A 17,836-nucleotide genomic window follows, 5' to 3' on the forward strand; every position below is an offset into this window, starting at 1 on the left:
AAAAGTGCGAGCTAGGTTATGGTAAAGTGATTCTAGTCTCTGTAATTGTACCATTCCACTGGTGTTCCAATCCAAGTGGATTGTCTACAAGAAAATGATGCAAAGCACAGAAGTTCCTTGGAGGGGTTCAATCCCAGTGTGAAAAGGATGCGGGCAATTAGAAAACAAATTATAAAATTAATTTTATATTAGAGAGAAGGAGCCCTGAAACAATACTCACAAAGGAAAAAAAACAAAAACACACTAAGCAAGCAGATGCAAGATGAAAGTTTAGTCAGCTCTTCCTTAGATTTTATCAAAAGGTCAAATAAAATACAACACTGTTTTTCATGCCCTCTGTCTTGAAATATTTTTTTCTCTTTGCCTTCTATAATACTGATCTCCTATCCAGGCTCCCATTCTGATATTCTTTTGCCTGGAAAATTTGATGTTTTTCAGGGACCTGGATCCTCTCTCCTTCATAGTCTGCAGACTCTCCCAGGAACAGACTGTTCTGTTGTTTGACTTTAGATTCCATCTACTTGATCAGGGGTTCCCAACCCCCAGGTCGTGGACCGGTACCGGTCTGAGGCCTGTTAGGAACCGGGCTGCACAGCAGGAGGTGAGTGGCAGCAAGCAAGCAAAGCTTCATCTGCCGCTCCCCATGGCTCCCCACCACTAGCATTACCACCTGAACCATCTCCCCCCCCGCCCCACTCACGTTAGGGCCTGAACACCACCACCACCACCCCAGTGGAAGAACTGTCTTCCACGAAACCAGTCCCTCGTGCCAACAAGGTTGGGGACTGCTGTACTTGATAACAACTCCTCATTTGATCAGGCCTTGTTTAGAAGCCAGTGGCAGAAACTCAAATTAAAACAAGTGAATTTCAAAAAAGGGTATTTATTGACTCACACAACTGAAAAATCTAGGCATAGTTGTTATTAAGGTGCTCAATGTATTCATTCATTTAACAATTTTTTATTGAAAAATTATTGTAAACCAAGCACTATTTGAGGCTTAGGGATAGAAAAGTGAACTAAATAAACAATACCCTCTGATATCACGTCACTTAGAGTAAGCAAATAAATAATGCCAGTGTTTTATTAGAAGTTCTACACTGATTTTCGTTGGATCAGTTAAGCCCTGTGCCCATTCCAGAACCAGTCATTACAACTATAATAACCCAGGTGTGGGTCATGTCTTCACCCTTGAAGCCTGTGAATGCTATCAGTCTATTTGAATTATATGGATTAAGATTGGAGTAGTGGTGATTTCTCAGAAAGAAATGGAGATTCCACTGCCAGGGAGAATAGGTTTCAGGTGGGCCAAAAAAAAAAAGCATCCATCACAAATCCAAAATCTGTATCTACTACCAAGATCTCTTCTTATACCTACGTCTTGAAGATGATGTCACTTGGGTATTCCATAGGCACCTCAAGCCTGAGATATAAAAAGCTGTACACATTACCTTTCTACCTCCCTTGCAAATGTTATGACCTCATATGTTTCTTATCACAGTGGATGGTACCACCATCTCTCCATTTGCCCAAGTAAGGAACCTGGAAGTCATCATTCATTTCTACGTTCCCCTACATTCAATGAATCATAAAGTCCTATACATTCTCTATTCTGAATATCTATTAGTTTGGGGCTACCATCCACAGGATTATTGCTGTAGTTCCCTTACTGATTGCTTTGTCTTTATTCTCATCCTTAGTTAATCCACCCTTTATTCTAACTAATTTTTCATGCTGCAGACAGTCATATTTCTATAAGAAAATACAATTATATGATTTCTTTGATTAATGTCCTATAATCAGTCCCTATTAGAATAATACAGCTTGAAAGGTCCCTACTTAACTCTCCATTTTCCTGTTTAGTTACTATTTACCACTCAGACAGTGTTCTCAGCATACTAAACACATGCAGTTCCTCTAAGGAACTCACCATTTCCCTCTTATCTTGGGCTGTTGAATATTCTGTTCCTTTTCCCTGGAATATATGTATTTCAAGCTAGATCTCACTTTTCTTTTTTTTTTTTTTTTTTTTTTTTTTTGCGGTACGCGGGCCTCTCACTGTTGTGGCCTCTCCCGTTGCGGAGCACAGGCTCCGGATGCGCAGGCTCAGCAGCCATGGCTCACGGGCCCAGCCGCTCCGCGGCATGTGGGATCCTCCCAGACCGGGGCACGAACCCGTGTCCCCTGCATCGGCAGGCGGATTCTCTACCACTGCGCCACCAGGGAAGCCCTAGATCTCACTTTTCTTAGGAAATATTTTTGACCCATCCTTCCACTGGTCTGGGATGTTACTCTTCTTCTTTAACTTCACTGTAGTTACACATTTTACATGGCATTTTATTGACTATTTAATTACCAGTAATCAATCACTAGAATTTAAATTTCATGAGAGTAATGATTATGTCTGTCTCAGTCACTATTTTCTCTCTCACTAACTGGTTCATACTAGTCAAAGTATCATATGGATCAATCAATAGAACTCTGACCTTAAACCTTTTTGTAAAGAAAATTTTAATCATCACATAATAGGCGTAAACTTCATTAAAGTTTTTGTTGTTGCTGTTATTATTGCTGTTCTTTTAGTATTATGGAGTTAACCCTCAGAAAAGTTTGTATAAGAGGCATCGCAAAGACTAATCTAAATACCAGAGAAACAGAGAAGAGAATGAGAAAAGAGTTATGACAGTGAGAGTCAATTTTTCAAAAAATGAAGATGGGCCAATCCCCATTTTATTGTTTACAGTTCATCAGTGGAGGTAGCAGAGATGCAATGAGTGTCATGGAAAATTTATTATAGTTATTATATCTCAGTCAATTGTAGGAGGAGTTGGGAAATGAAGGTCTGGAATGTAGAGTTGGAGGATAAAGGAGGGAGTTGCCAATCAGTTACTCTAGAAGCCAAGTCTATCCAGCTGCTAAAGCAAATCCCCTCAGTGAGAGCTTGTGGCTAGGTCTATAGAAAGCTCTTCTACAGCTACCGTCTCTGTGGGGTCATGGTCAAGTGCATCTGGTAGTTGTCCTGAAGCCACCGTTGGTCAGTAGGACCTGAAGTAGGGAAGATCTGAACACAGAACAGAGGACAGAGAGGATAAACTGGGCCTGATGGGGATCTCTAAATCTGTCCTTGAAGACATCTGACTGAAAAGAGATCTGCTTCATGTCTGCTTTCTAGATCTTACTCAAATTTCTAACCTGGACTCACATAGGCGAGGAGTTTCTGGGAAACATATTTCCCAGCTTAACAAATTTGACTAGCATCAACTGATGGATGCTAGAGACATGTGTGGCTTTACTTTCCCACCCAATCTGAACCTGGAAAAAAGTAGACATTTAGACATTCTGTGCCCTGTAGAGAAGGGTGACCCTGACTCAGACTTCACACTGAGCAGCTGTAGTGTAAAGAAATGCACAGAAATGCCAAGAAACCTAAGTAATAATCTAAATAATCTTGAAGATCAAATAAATTCATGGTATATGGGAGAAAGAATGAGATCTAGTCTTAATTATAAGGGTCTTTAAAATAGAAAATATTCTGCCAAGAAATAAAGTACAAAAATGTTTAGACTGGGTTTCAATTATAGTTAGAAAATGTAAATACAATGAGTTAGAAACTTTATCTTATGGACCTGGGATGCAAATTAAATGTCCAATAGAAGGTGTCACATAAGTTAGTATATTTTAATATTAGGTGTCTCTGTTGCTGATGTTGAGGATATACTCTGTAACACTGAATCCTATGGGGCCATCTCTCTTTGAGCTCTTTGCCAATTTCTAATAAGATCTCAGTTTCTTCTCTTAAGAACTCTCTCCCATAGCCTTGGAGCTTCTTGCCAGAGGACACTGGGAAAATATTTAACTTCATAGTACTCTCTCCACAAAAATGATGCCTTCATCCATGACACAGTCTTTAAAAATCATTAAATAGAATAACACGTCAGCCTGAAACATTTGCATTTGGATGCTGTCCCCAATGTCCTCTTCCAAAACACAGGCAGTATGAAGCAAAGTGGCAAAGAAGCTCATCAAACCAACAACAAAAAGATCATATCAAATATAACTTCTACTGCCCCCCTCTCTAAAGCTACACAAAACCAATTTCTGACAATTTTATCACAGTCATTATGTCCTGGCAGTCAGCCAATAAACCTTCAGATATATTGAGGTACAGTCTCAGAACACTCTAACATATAAATGGCAAACTTTAAATGTAATTCCCACAATGCAATTAAATATGGATTTTCCAAAATCACCTCTCTTTGGCTAGATAGAACTTCATATAAACTATCTTAGAGAGACATCTATCAAGTAGATTCAAAGTTCATCTTTGTCACTTGTTTTCAAAACCACTGCGGGAAGTTTAATGTTCATTCAAGTTCATTCCCACAACCGTTTCCCTCACATCTCACCCCAGGAGAAGCTCCTTCTTTGCCCATACTGTATTCTTTCAAATTAATGTGCTTTAATACTGCCATTTAATTACCTTTCAGGGCCCTTCCTACAATTCTGCCTTTGTCTTAGTTGTTAAGATCTTTTTCCTGGGCACATAAGAGTGTTAAGAGTCAGAGCAAAAGATTCTGTTGACAAGCCTTCCCTACTACAGATCATTACTCATTTTCTGACCCAACAAGCCTGGAGGCCTAGAACCTCTGTTTTAGTTACAATTAATTTTTAATAGAACTAAAACAACTGTGTTGAGAAATGTCATTGGCACATGACATTTCCGTTAAGTGTGGGGGAGGGATGTTTGCCTTTAACACGGCTGCAGACACTAGAGAAACTCATGATATACAGTTCTTAAAATTAAGTTTAAGGATACAATGAAATAAATTAACAAGCTAACAAGCAACTTTAATGGAGAATTCTATACTTAACTCAAATTAACCATTTTTAGGAAGTTAAATACTGAAAGTTATTTCCAGATTTTCCGTTTTCTTGAATGTTAGTCAAGAAAACAAACTAAGAATGTTCAAAGTCAAAAAACTTAGAAAATGTAAACCTTATGAGTCTTATAACTTTATATTTTTAAAACAATCATAGCTTTTTATCTTTAAAGTAGTTTATTAGCTTTTATTTGATATCGATGTGATTATTTTACGAGAGAATTTGGCTGCCTTAGCTGAGTAGCTGACACTAACCAGGAGAAAATTTAAGATTGAAGTAGTTGCAGACAGCAATGAAGACATCATTCCCTGGAATTCACCTTTTCCCAGGAAACCAACTGCCATATCTGGATAAGTCTCAATGTCAGAAACTGATTTAAGAAGAGGATAAAGAGCATAATGGTTTAACATATTAAGGCATATGAGATGGGAAGCACAAATTCAGATTTCAAAGTTGGAATTAATACAGATATAATTATTTTTGGAAAGAACAATATCAAACCTTTCTACTAAAAAAGGAAAAAAAGTCAATATCCCAGGCAAGTCATCAAAGTGAAACTATTTATATATATACATCTGAAACAAACAGGAACTACACTAACTTCGTGAACATATTCCATTGAAATACTTTAACATTATCTGAACTAAAATAAAGGAATAAACGATGCCATTATGTAATTCAGCACCCGAATTCTATTTAGGGGCTCTATTAAGCAACGCTGATACTATTTTATGAGTTAATCATAACGCATGAAGTTTAAATTTAGAGCTCCAGAAAATCCAACCCTACTTTTAATAGGACACTAAACGTTCATCCACCAGAGGGCAATGGTGCATACTTACAGCTCAGCTCTGACCAGGGAAAGGGGGAGAACCCGTGGGAAGGAAAGTGTGGGGCAGCCAACATGCAAAGCATGATACAGTTAGAATTTATTATAAATATCCTCAAGGTTTGTTACTAATGAGAGATAAGGCATTTCAGATCTTCAAGATTTATTGAGATGTTGGTAGAAAGAGCCAAGAAAGTGGGGGAATCAGCTTCTGAAATGCTTTATCTCAAATCAATCAGGCGATTTAAGTGGTGGGGATTATGCAGTTCTCTCTCTGTCTCTCTCTCTTATACTTTTAAACTCTGTTTCTTACTTTTTTCACTTAATACTATTAAAAATCATCTGGTCATATTCTTGTATGCAACAATAAAAACAGTGGTAACTAATATTTATTGGGTATTCATAATTTTGTCAGGTACTGTCTTAGTCTTTACATATACTGTAATGTTATGAACTGAACGTTTATGTTACTCTAAAATTCATATGTTGAAGTCCTACCCCTCAGTTTGATGGTTTTAGGAGGTGGGCCTTTGGGAGGTAATTAGGATTAGATGAGTTTAGGAGGGTGGAGCCCCCATGATGGGACCAGTGCCCTTCTAAGTGTCATGAGAGAACTGGTTTCCTCTCTCTGCTCTCTGCCATGTGAGGATGCAGGGAGAAGTAGCAATCAGTTGGAAGGCCCTCACAGGAACCCGACCATGCTAGCAACCTGATCTCAGACTTGCAGCCTCCAGAACTGTGAGAAATAAACTTCTGTTGTTTATAAACCATCCAGTCTATAGAACTTTGCTACAGCAGCCCAAAGGGACTAAGATGCTATATTAACTCATTTATTTTCTCAGTAACTCTGTTGAATATGTGCTCCCATTACTTCCATTTAAAGGTGAATAAACTGAGGTTAAGTAACTTTTGCACATCTAGCTTATTGCTCCTCACTGGTGAATCATATTTTAGAGTATTTCCTCTACTACATGCTTATATATTATGGTACTTCAGAGGCACAGATTGCTTCCACCTCCCCACTATGGCCAACCTTACTGCAGTGAACCCACTCAAATTTTCCTCCTGTCCAGAGCTATAAAATGTATATATGTATGTATGTATATATATACATATATATACATACATATATATACATATATATGTATATATATATGTGTGTGTGTGTGTGTATATATATAGGGTTAAAAGGTACAAATTTCCAGTTGTAAAATAAATAAGTCCTGGGGATGTAATGTACAGCATGGCCACAACAATTAATGACACTGTACTGTATATACGAAAGTTGCTAAGAGGGTAGATCATAAAATTTCTCATCACAAGAAAAAAATGTAAAACTCTATGTGGTGATAGATTAACTAGACTTATTGTGGTGATCATTTTGCAATATACACAAATATCGACTCTATGTTGTACATGTGAAACTAATATAATGCTATATTTTATATTTCAAAGAATTTATGGAAAATTTGGAGATAATTAACATATTTTCTAGGTTAAGGTTCATATCTATAAAGACGTTTTATATTCTCCATGTATTCAGAAGTTTTTACATCCTTTAATAGATTTTATTCATTGATTCATTCATTCATTTACTTATTTTTTAGTGAGGCAAAATTCACATAACATCAAATTTTATGTTAAAGTGTACAATTCAATGGCATTTATAATATCCACAATGTTGTGCAACCACCACTTCTATCAATTTACAGAGCATTTCCAACACCCCAAAATAAAACCTCATACTCACTAAGCAAGGCAACTCCCCCAATTTCCCCCTTTCCCCAGCCACTGGCAACCACCAGTTTACTTTCTGTCTCTCTGGATTTATCTATTCTGGATAACTCATAGAATACATACAATACAATAAATAGATTCATATAATATATGACTCTGGCTTATTTCACTTAGCATAATGTTTTCAAGGTTCATCCATATTGTAACATGTATCAGAATTTTATTCCTTTTTAAGGCTGAATAATAATACATGCTATATATATATATATATATATATATATATATATATATATATACCACATTTTGTTTATCCATTTATCTGTTGAGGTACACTTGGGTTGTTTCTACCTTTTGGCCATGAATAATGCTGCTATGAACATTGGTATGAAAGCTTCTGTAGCAGTTTTATTCTTAATAGACAAAACTGGCCAGAAATCCAGATGTCTTTCAACAGGTGAATGGTTAAACAAACTCATATACCCATACCATGGAATACTACTCAGCAATAAAAAAGAATGAAACATTAATACATAAAACAGTTTGAAGTTCCAGAGAACTGTGCTGAGAAAAGGCAATCTTTTGGCTTTTAAAAAATCTTTTTTTTTAAAGATTACATATTTATACTGTATGATTCCATTTATGCAACATTCTTGAAATGAGAAAATAAGGGGAGGAGAGAAGTAGATGACAACCTGACAGATTTCTGTGGAATGGAAATGGAAATGTTCTGTACCTTGACCTATATCAATGTCAATATCCTGGTTGTGATATTGTACTACTGTTTTACAAGATGTTACCACTGGGGGAAATTGGGCAAAGCGTACAGTAAATCCCTCTATGTTATTTATTACAACTGCATGTGAATCTATAGTTTTCACAAAACAAAACATTTAACTAAAGAAAGAAATGAAGAAAGGGAAGGGGGGAGAGGACAGAAGGAAGGAAGTGAGGAACGTGGGAGAGAATGAAGAAGGAAAGGAATATCACTCAGCTATTCAGATATACAAAATCCACCTGAATTCTTTTTCTTTAGATAATTTAATAAAGCAATCTATTTGTCCTTTAAGTTCTTTCTTTTTTTTTTTTACATCTTTATTGGAACATAATTGCTTTACAATGGTGTGTTAGTTTCTGCTTTATAACAAAGTGAATCAGTTATACATATACATATGTTCCCATATCTCTTCCCTCTTGCGTCTCCCTCCCTCTCAACCTCCTTATCCCACCCCTCTAGGTGGTCACAAAGCACCGAGCTGATCTCCCTGTGCTATGCAGCTGCTTCCCACTGGCTATCTATTTTACATTTAGTAGTGTATATATGTCCATGCCTCTCTCTCTCGCTTTGTCACAGCTTACCTTTCCCCCTTCCCCACCTGAATTTTTGATCAGGACTTGGTTTAGATTCCAGCCAGACAAGCTTAATATTTTCACAATTCATCCATGTTGTAGCATTTATCAATACTTCATTCTTTTTTATGGCTAAGTAATATTCCTCTGTATGAATATACTACATTTTGTTTATCTACTTATCTGTTGATGGACGCTTTCTTCCCACCTTAGCTACTGCACACAGTGCTGCTATTAATATTCATGTACAATGATTTGTCTGAGAACCTGTTCTCAATTCTTTAACTTTCTACCTTAGAGAAGAATTGCTGGGTCATATCTATGTTTAACTTTTTGATGAATCACCTAATTGTTTTGCACAATGACTGTTCCATTTTATATCCCACCAGCAATGTATGAGGATTCCCATTTTTCCACATCCTCTCCAGCTCTTATTATTTTCCATTTTCTTTATTTTAGCCATTCTAATGGATGTGAAGTGGTATCTCATTGTGGCCTTGATCTGTACTTCCATAATGACTAATTATGTTGAGCATCTTTTCATTTGTGCTCCTTTAATAGATTTTTAATGTTTTTCTCTGAGGAGCTTTGTGCATTGTTTGTTATTTTTAATTGTATTATTTTATAACAAAAGTTATATATTTTACAATTTATTTCTCTTATAAATTTAATCCCATTTTAAAATTCTATTTGTTTGATGCTGGAGTCTTAACCACTGGACTACCAGGGAACTCAATGCTGGTAAAGAATTGTGTCATTGATTTTCTAAGTTCAACTTTCATTAAGGTGAACTGTCTTTTATTATTTAAAAGTTGTTTACTACTGAATTGTCTATACAGATTTTTTTCTTCCCTTATAATCCTTATACTCTTTCTGCTTGTTTCTCAAATGTTGGGTGTCTTAGTCCATTTGGGCTGCTATAACAAAATACCACAGACTGTGTGGCTTATAAACAGCAGAAATGTATTGCTTACAGTCTGGAGGCTGGAAGTCTGAGATGAGGGTGCCTGTGTAGTCACATAGGGCCTTCCTCTGGGTCACAGACTTCTCACTGTATCCCCACATGACAGAAGAAGGCAAGGGTACTCCCTGGGATCTCTTTCATAAGGACACTAATTTCATACATGAGGATGACCTAATCACCTCCCAAAGGCCACCAACTACTAACACCATCACATTGGGAATTTGGATTTCAACATTAATTTGGCGGGGAGGGTGGGGGCAGACACATTCAGATCACAGCAGTTGGCAATGACCTTCAATATTATGCTAAAAAGTAGTTGTGATGATGAACATCCATATCATTTTCCTGATTTTATGCACCTAAATTCATCTAAATTTCCTCAATTAAGGTTGCTTTCTTTCTGTAGGTTTATGGTATACAGATTTTTATTGTTAAGAAAATTAAATCTAGTCCTTGTTTTATGAGATTTTAAAAACCAAATATAGGTAATTTTAATGTAATTTTATGACATGCTTTATCTGCATTGTTGTAATACTGAAATAATTATGTGGTAAAAAGAAGGTGGTTTAAAAATATAATAGTTTATGATGTTGAACCATCCTTAGTTTCCTATTGTATTTTGGACTTAGATAAAATTTACTTAAGATATTACTTCTAGATTTAAAATGAAAATGGTCTATCATGTATTTTTCTTACACTGTTCTTAGCTGGTTTTACAGTAGTATTGTGCTAGTCTCATAAAATTTATTAGTGAACTTGTCCTTTTTTCTATTTCTTGAAATAAAATACATATGGTAGTTATTTCTGTTTATAGAAAGTTCAGCAAAATTCAGATATAAAGACCTGGATTTTTGGTGGGAGAACAGGGGTAAGAATGGAGGAAAATGGTGTATCTTTCATTTATCATTTAAACTTCTTTCAATAATTTAAGTTTTCTATCCTGGGCTCTGGACACTAAATATATCAATTGCATCTCCAGCCATTGTGACAATTATAAATACTCACAGATTTCCAGAGGCCAGCTAGGAATTGACATTGCCTCTGACTGAAAACAATGTATAGATTATCAACTTTATTAGCATATTTATATTATTCTAAGTATTCATATATTATTTTTTAAAAATCTCTGTTATATCTGAGATTACTTTCCCCCTTCCTGGTATATTTTTGCTTTGCATCTTCCTTTTTGTCCCTAAATAAATCTTGCCAAAATTCTGACCTCTCTCATTATTTATTTATACGAATTCTGCTTTTATGTTTGTTGTATTCTTGTTTCATTGGCATTGCTCTGTTGCTCTTTTTCAAAAGGAAATTAGTATGGCTTCAATATTTCCTGCTTTGTGACTAATCTATACAAGGCTATAACTTCCTTTCCAAATTCTGCTTTAGCTGTATACAATAAATTTTAACTGTAGTGTTTTCATTTTTGTTCAGTTCTTACCATTTTATAATTTCCCTAAAGATTTGCTCTTTAACTCAACGGGTTTTTTTTTAATAGTAAATTATTTAGTTTTTTTCTAGACATTAGGGATTTTTTAAAAGTTCCTTTAATTATTAATTTCTAATTTTATTGCTTTGTGATCAGAGAACACATTAAGTATAATATATGCTTTTTTAATATATTGAAGCTTCTATATGGCCTTGAGAAAATTTAATTTTTGACTGCTTCTTGTTTAGTCATATAACAATATTTAATAAATACTGTTTCTGGTACTCTTTTAAGCCCTTAGGAAAGTTAGTGAATAAAACAGACAAAATCTCTTTCCTCAAGGAGCTTATATTCTACCAGAAAGAAAAAGATAATTAACACTAGCTAATAGATAAATGGAAAGTTAGAAACAGACAAATGCTATGGGAAGAAAAATGGAGGGTTGGGTAAAGCAGATGGGGAATGCCAAGTAGGGTATGATTTCAATTTTAAAAGACAGAATGATCAAGGTTGGCTTTATTGAAAAGGTGGCATTGAACAGATAGCAAAAGGAGATGAGAGAATTAATCACTAAGACATCTGGAAGAATATCCTTTCAGGGAGAAGGGCCAGCCCATGCAGTGTCCTTTGGTAGCCAGATTCTCCAAGGAATGGGTGGTAATGGAGGCCAAATGATGGAGAGTCTCTTGGACCACTGTAAAAACTCTGGCTTTTATTTGCACAGAGATAGGAGCTTTCAGAAGTTTTTGAACAAAGGAGTGATATGATTCTCACATTTTAAACACTGGCTATTGAGTGAGTTACTGACTATGGGGTCAAGAATGGAAGGAAGGAGAAGAGTTAGGAGATGATAAAAATAATCAAGACAATCAGTGCTGAGGAATCACATCATGGATGTTGCAGTGCAGACAGTGAATTATGACTGGATTATGAGTATATTTTTAAGATGGTGCAAACAGGTTTCCCGATACATCAGATGTAGGGAGTGAGAGAAGAAAGGAATATAGGATGTTTCCAAATTTTTGGTAAAGTAGGTTTGGGGAATGATAAAATTTCAACAAGATAACTTTGAGATGTGGACTAATAAACTAAATATTCAGGTCAGAAGAAATGTGTGGGCTGGAGATACACATGTGGGAGATGTTTGTAAGGTTGGATGAGAGCTAAAAAAAAATGTGTAATTTTGATTTGATGAAAGTAAAGTTCTCTATGTATCTATTAATTAGATCTAATTATTATTTAAATCTTTTACATCTTTGCTTGCATATGTGTTCATGATTTAGTAGATGACAGTATGGAACCTGAAACCATAGTGCCAGAGTTTTAATTCTGGCTTAAGCATTTTCTGGCTTTGGGCAAGTCGCTGAATCATTCTGTGCTGCACTTTTCTCATCTATTAAGTGTGTAAGGCAAGTATTGATAATACCTGTATCTTTTGGTTGTTATGAGGATTAATGTGTTATAATATAAAAAGTTCTTAGAACAGCAAATGACATATAGTAATCACTTTATATGTGTTTGTTAATATTAGTATCACTAGCATTATTATCATTTTACCATCATAAACATCTTTTTCCTCAGTAATAGATTTCATTTCAAATTCCATTTTGTCTGATGGTATGACTGCTACCACATATTTCTTTATGCTCAGTATATATTTTTACTTTTCCTTTGCTTGCATTTTCCTTTGATTTAAATATGTTATCCTTTTGACAATATATTACTAAATTTGTTTCCCTTGATTCTATCAGAGAATCTGCTTTTTATTTCAATTTGTGAGTATGTTTCATTTAGAATTCTTGTAGTATTTGTTACACTAAGATTTATCTGTAGCATTATATTTTCATTTACCATTGTATTTTTGTGTCTTTTTTTCTGGTTTTCTGTTTCCATAGTACATATGGCATTTTTTCTTTCTGCTGGTTTATAAGTCATGTAGTTTTTATTTTGCTACTGGTTACTCCTAACTTAGTGAGACCCATTCTTTTTTTTCCTTATCAATGGTTTAAACTTCTCATGATCTATACCTTCCACCTAAACAAATTAGCTTCTCTCTTTATATTTGTCATCTTCCCCCTACCAGCCACGTAGGTATTATCTTTTTCTTTAATAGTCTCTGCTATTTGGATTATCTTTCTTCCTTCTCTTTTTTTTCTTGCGTTTTTTTAGAGCATGTATGTGTAGTTAATGCTCACCATTATTTCTCATACATGTCATGTGACCTCCTGGGTTTCTTTCTCTTCTTAGTGGAGAGTGCCCTCACAAAGAATTTTCAAAGTGGATTTCTGCATAGTAACATTCAATATAGGAACATTTTTATATTGCCCTCTTCCTTAAAGGATAATAGCTAAATTATAAAATTCTAGATTTGGTATTCTTTTCCTTTAAACATTTTATTTGATTTTTTACTTACTTTGTTTAGTATGCCTCTAGTCAACTGTTGACAAAGCAACTTAATTTTTGCTTTCTTTTGAGTAATCTGCTTTCATTCTTCGAAAGTTTTTAGAATGTTCTCCTTTTATTAAATTTTACTATTATGTATCTATTTGTGCCCCTACCCCAAGGACATAGCCCTTAGTCCCATAGCATGATTCTAACTCCTGGATTGGACCCTTACTTCGAGGGTATAGTATTTCTGATGTCTCAACTGAAATACAGTTAGTGCACATGAAGGTTCATAACCGCGGAATCTGCAGGCAGCTGTGTAAGGAACTGGCTCCAGCTACCAGCAGGCCGACACTAGATCTTGGAACCCAGGCCATGCAACCACCCACACCAAACCCAGCTCTGCCCATCAGTGAGCCAACTCTAGCCCCAGGACCCTGTGGGTTTCCACAGCAAGCCACACTGTGACCTAACATTGCCAAACATGACTGGCAGACTCCACACAAAGCAGGACTGGCAATGAACTGAACTAGGGGCCAGCCACCCCTGGCAGACTGCTCACAGTGGTCAGCCCATCACAACAGAAGGACCCATTCAGCTCACATAGGGTGTATCCTAGAGCACATAGGTAGGGTGACAAGAGGGGATGGCTCTGCTTGGATGCATAGGATGTCTCCTACAAAAGGTCACTTCTCCAAGGTCAGGAAACATAATCAGCCTACCAGATACATAGAAATAAAAACAACAAATTAGGCAAAATGAGGTGACAGAGAAACATGTTCCAAATAAAGGAAAAAGATAAATGCCAGAAAAATAACTAAGTGAAGCAGAGATAGGCAATCTATCTGAGAGATCCAGAGTTCAAGGTAATGATCATAAAGATGATCAAAGAACTTGGGAGAAGAATGAATGAACAGAGGGAGAAGTTAGAAGCTTTTAACAAAGAGTTAAAAAAATAAGGAAGAACCAAATACAGATGAAAAATACAATAACAAAATGAAAAAAATAACACTAGAAGAAATCAAGAGTACATTAAATGATACAGAGGAATGGATCAGCAAGCTGGAAGACAGAGTAGTGGAAATCATTGAGGCTGAAAGAAAAAAGAAAAAAATAATAAAAAGAAATGAAGACAGTTTAAGAGACCTCTGAGACAACATCAAGGGTACTAACATTTGCATTATATTATATGGGGTCCCAGAAGGAGAAGAGAGAATGTGGCAGAAGAGTTATTTGAAGATATAATAGCTGAAAAATTCCCTAATCTGTGAAATGAAACAGACATCCAAGTCCAGAAAGCACAGAAAGCCCCAAACAAGATCAACCCAAGTGGATCACATCAAAATACACTGTAATTAAAATGGCAAAAATTAAAGAAAAAAGCAACAGAATACACATAATTTTCAAGTGCACATGGAACATCGTCCAGGATAGATCACATGCTAGGCCACAAAACAAGCCTCCATAAATTTAAGAAAACTGAAATCACATCAATGATCTTTTCTGACCACAATGCTATGAGACTAGAAGTCAACAATAAGAAAAACTGCAAGAAACACAAACATGTGGAGGCTAAACAATATGCTAGTAAATAACCAATGGATAACTGAAGAAATCAAAGAAGAAGTAAAACAATACCTGGAGAAAAACAAAAACAAAAACACAATGATCCAAAATCTATGGGCTGCAGCAAAAGCAGTTCTAAGAAGTAAGTTTATAACGATATGAGCCTACATCAGTAAACAAGAAAAATATCGAGTAAACAGCCTAAACTTACACCAAAAGCAACTAGAAAAAGATGAACAAACAGAACCCAAAGTTAGTAGGAGGAAAGAAATCATAAAGAACAGAGCAGAAATAAATGAAATAGAAAAAAACAATAGACGCCAGAAATACAGCTACACATGGAACAACTCCTACAGAACACCTACTGAATGCTGGCAGAAGACCCCAGACCTCCCAAAGGCAAGAAACTCCCCACATACCTGGGTAGGGCAAAGCGGAGAGATTCCCGCACAGAGGATCGGTGCCGAGCGGCACTCACCAGCCCGAGAGGCTTGTCTGCTCGCCCGCCGGGGCAGGCGGCGCTAGAAGCTGAGGCTCGGGCTTCGGTCGGAGCGCAGGGAGAGGACTGGGGCTGGCGGCGAGAACTCAGCCTGAAGGGGGCTGGTGTGCCACAGCTAGCCGGCAGGGAGTCCGGGAAAACTCTGGAGCTGCCGAAGAGGCAAGAGACTTTTTCTTCCCTCTTGGTTTCCTGGTGCGCGAGGAGAGGGGATTAAGAGCGCTGCTTAAAGGGGCTCCACAGACGGGCGCGAGTCACGACTGAAAGCGCGGAGCCCAGTGACGGGCGTGGGACGCTGGGGCTGCTGCTGCCACCGCCGGGAGGCCTGTGTGCGAGCGCAGGACACTGTCCACACCGCCCTTCCGGGAGCCTGTGCAGCCCGCCACTGCCGGGGTCCCGGGATCCAGGGGCGGCTTCCCTGGGAGAACGCACGGCGCGCCTCGGGCTGGTGCAACGTCACACCGACCTCTGCCGCTGCAGGCTCGCCCCGCACTCCGTGCCCCTCCCTCCCGCCGGCCTGAGTGAGCCAGAGTCCCCGAAGAGGCTGCTCCTTTAGCCCTGTCCTGTCTGAGCGAAGAACAGACGCCCTCCGGCGACCTACACGCAGAGGCGGGGCCAAATCCAAAGCTGAGACCCAGGAGCTGTGAGAACAAAGAAGAGAAAGGGAAACCTCTCCCAGCAGCCTCAGAAGCAGCGGATTAAAGCTCCACAATCAACTTGATGTATCCTGCATCTGTGGAATACATGAATAGACAACACATCATCCCAAATTGAGGAGCCCGGAGTCAGTGCTGTGCCTCTGAGGTGGGAGAGCCAACTTCAGGACACTGGTCCACAAGAGACCTCCCAGCTCCACATAATATCAAACGGCGAAAATCTTCCAGAGATCTCCATCTCAACACCAGCACCCAGCTTCACTCAACGACCAGCAAGCTACAGTGCTGGACACCCTATGCCAAACAACTAGCAAGACAGGAACACAACACCACCCATTAGCAGAGAGGTGGCCTAAAATCATAAAAAGTCCACAGACACCCCAAAACACACCACCAGAAATGGACCTGCCCACCAGAAAGACAAGATCCAGCCTCATCCACCAGAACACAGGCACTAGTCCCCTCCACCAGGAAGCCTACACAACCCACTAAACCAACCTTAGCCACTGGGGACAGACACCAAAAACAACGGGAACTACGAACCTGCAGCCTGCAAAAAGGAGACCCCAAACACAGTAACATAAGCAAAATGAGAAGACAGAAAAACACACAGCAGGAGAAGGAGCAAGATAAAAACCCACCAGACCTAACAAATGAAGAGGTAATAGGCACTCTACCTGAAAAAGAATTCAGAATAATGATGGTAAAGATGATCCAAGATTCTATTTCCCAGATCCAAAATCTTGGAAATAGAATAGACAAAATGCAAGAAACAGTTAACAAGGACCTAGAAGAACTAAAGATGAATCAAGCATCGATTAAAAACACAATACATGAAATAAAAAATACTCTAGATGGGATCAATAGCAGAATAACTGAGGCAGAAGAACGGATAAGTGAGGTGGAAGATAAAATAGTGGAAATAATTGCTGCAGAGCAAAATAAAGAAAAAAGAATGAAAAGAACAGAGGACAGTCTCAGAGACCTCTGGGACAACATTAAACGCACCAACATTCGAATTATAGGGGTTCCAGAAGAAGAAGAGAAAAAGAAAGGGACTGAGAAAATATTTGAAGAGATTATAGTTGAAAACTTCCCTAATATGGGAAAGGAAATAGTTAATCAAGTCCAGGAGGCACAGAGAGTCCCATACAGAATAAATCCAAGGAGAAATACGCCAAGACACATATTAATCAAACTGTCAAAAATTAAACACAAAGAAATCATATTAAAAGCAGCAAGGCAAAAACAACAAATAACACACAAGGGAATCCCCATCAGGATAACAGCTGATCTCTCAGCAGAAACTCTACAAGCCAGAAGGGAGTGGCAGGACATACTTAAAGTGATGAAGGAGAAAAACCTGCAACCAAGATTACTCTACCCAGCAAGGATCTCATTCAGATTTGATGGAGAAATTAAAACGTTTACAGACAAGCAAAAGCTGAGAGAGTTCAGCACCACCAAACCAGCTTTACAACAAATGCTAAAGGAACTTCTCTAGGCAAGAAACACAACAGAAGTAAAAGACCTACAATAATGAACC

This window comes from Mesoplodon mirus, assembly GCF_964341445.2.
Source record: "Mesoplodon mirus genome assembly, chromosome: 2".
Lineage (NCBI taxonomy): Eukaryota > Metazoa > Chordata > Mammalia > Artiodactyla > Ziphiidae > Mesoplodon > Mesoplodon mirus.